The sequence below is a fragment of the Sminthopsis crassicaudata genome, chromosome 3 (assembly GCF_048593235.1).
Source record: "Sminthopsis crassicaudata isolate SCR6 chromosome 3, ASM4859323v1, whole genome shotgun sequence".
Classification (NCBI taxonomy): domain Eukaryota; kingdom Metazoa; phylum Chordata; class Mammalia; order Dasyuromorphia; family Dasyuridae; genus Sminthopsis; species Sminthopsis crassicaudata.
In genome coordinates, this window is record NC_133619.1 from 560,295,348 (window position 1) to 560,297,733 (window position 2,386).

Consider the following 2,386-nt stretch of genomic DNA (forward strand, 5'->3'; position numbering starts at 1 on the left):
AAGGGAGTTTACACCTTAGGAATTCTAAGAGGAACAAGTTCATTGGTGGAAGTATTTCACCACGCCCCATTGAGTTCTCACCTGCCTATTCTCTGGGAGGATAAAAGAAGGGCAGCATTGAATGGTCTAAGAGAATCGATTCTGGGATAGAGTTTTGACGCCAGGCAGGCTGAAAGGAGACCAGTCTGATTTGAGAAAGGACAAGAGCTGGAGGAGATTCAGAGCTCCCAAGAAACCTGCGCACAGAGGAAAAGATTTTACAGATCTCCTCCCAGAGAAGGATTATAATTGAGCAGACAGACCCTCACAATTCAAGAACATTACATGGAATAAAATGAGTATCAGGATAGAAAGATGTTCTTGACTTGGATGATCAATATTCTTCCTCCTCCTGTTGGAAATTCAATAAAGACATTGGGCACAATGCCCCCTCTCAAGGTATAGCTGTAGTTTTATCACAGAGATAAAGATAATATTTCTGTATCTTTGCTTCTCTACTCCATGCTGGATTACCTAAAATCAAGTATGTTCCCTGTATAAGATAAAATATAATTAAATAAATAAGCTTAACACCTTTGGCATCATGGGTTGGTTTGCTTCCCAAAATGTGTAAGTAAAACCTGTCTATATAAGAGAAAAGGAAAAAGAAAAGAAGAAGGAAGAAGATATGATGGGGGAGGTGAAATATATGCACTCTATATAATGTATCACTCTATATATTAGAGATATATGCTCTCAAATAATTTTTTTTATCTAAAGAAGATAAATGTGATGAATACATTAAATAAGTATCATAAACTTAAAACAATTCAAGTACATCAGAATTCCACAAACAGTGGTAGCAAAAATTTTGAGGAAAAAAATCTTTTATTACTGACAGAAAAAATGGGTGTTACAGAGGATCTGGAACTTGAGCTCAAACTTGAGTGAAAGAAAGGATTTAAATATGTCAAGATGTGGGGAGGCAGCATTCCAGGAATAAGAGGAGAGATGTGTGCAAACACATGATGAGATGAAAAAAGGCCATGTGTTTGAGTAGTGGCAAGTGATCCTGGCTGACCAGGATATTATTGTGTAACAAAGTAAGTAAGACTACAAAGTAGGGCATTGAGGTAAGCGATATGCATTCATGGCTGAATGAACAGAACTTAAAAACTGACTGGTTGAGAAAAGGAGAGGAAAGAGTCAATAAACTTTCAAGTTTGGACCACTAGAGAAATAGAGTACCAATAACAGATATGATGAAATTAGGTTAAGAAGATTTTTTTTTTTTTAGAGGGGGATTGTAAGCAAAAATTAAACGAAATAGTAAACTAAAAATATAAAGATTACTAAAGAAAATGAATGAGAAAAGTTTTATCAATATTTATCAATAAGGTGACGAGAATGTTTTAATCAACTTGAAAGCAAGACTTAGCATAGATAAGGTATACAGAAGCATTTCCCAACAAACTAATATTTCTCATGACAATCTAGGCAATCACTTAATTGTAAAAACAAAACAAAAATAAAACAAGCAAACAAAAACACCTTTCAATAGTCTTCTGTTGATCATTTCGTAAAGTCCAAATTCTCTAGCTTTACATTAAGGACCTTAAATATCATTATTTCCTATCATTTGCTATTTGTCCATATCAAACAAAATTATCACCCTTTCCTCAGCAATCTTTCACATATGTGCATTTGTGTTATACTTTTCAATTCTCTCTCTAACCTACTGATTATTCTTTTTTCAAAGGATAGTTCAAATCCAGTTTCTCTATGAAATCTTCCCTTGTATGTAATTAATAAATATTTATATAATAATTGAAAAACTTTATTGTAAATCTACTTTATGCAAAACACAAGAGGGAAAATGAAGGGAACAGAAAGAAAAGGGCAAATAGGAGGAAGCAAGGATGTTGAGTGTACATGATGGCCCAGGAATTCTGCTAAATGCATTACAGATATCATATTTGATCCTCTCAACAATCTTGGGAATTAGGCATCATTAATAACCACACTTTACTGTCAAGGAAACTGAAGTAGACAAAGGTTAGATAAACTCATTCAGGGTTATGCAACTGCTAAGTGTCTATGATATCCAGAGCCAAAACAAATGAAATAACAAAATTATCAGTCAAAGTTAAACAAAGGTTGACCTAGAAACACACTAAGTACTGTGACCAATGTCCAGTAGTCAGTTCTTGTTAAGTTGTACTCTTGTTGCATAAAATAGCCAAAATTAATGCATTTCTTCACACCCCCTACTAGGTCAGAACAAAACAGAAAAGAAAATTTGAGAATTTTAACATGGTAATTAAATATAATCATTACCTAACCCCCCAAGCTGATTTCTACAACAACAACAAAAAAATTGGGAAATATTTTACAAAAAGGCTGGTAT

At 33.8% G+C, this 2,386-nt stretch overlaps 1 protein-coding gene across 3 annotated transcripts in view; it reads right to left on the reverse strand.

Annotated features, from left to right (window-relative positions):
- Positions 1 to 2,386, reverse strand: part of NOX4 (NADPH oxidase 4) — a 225,920-nt gene that overhangs the window by 24,743 nt on the left and 198,791 nt on the right. The window lies entirely within an intron of this gene.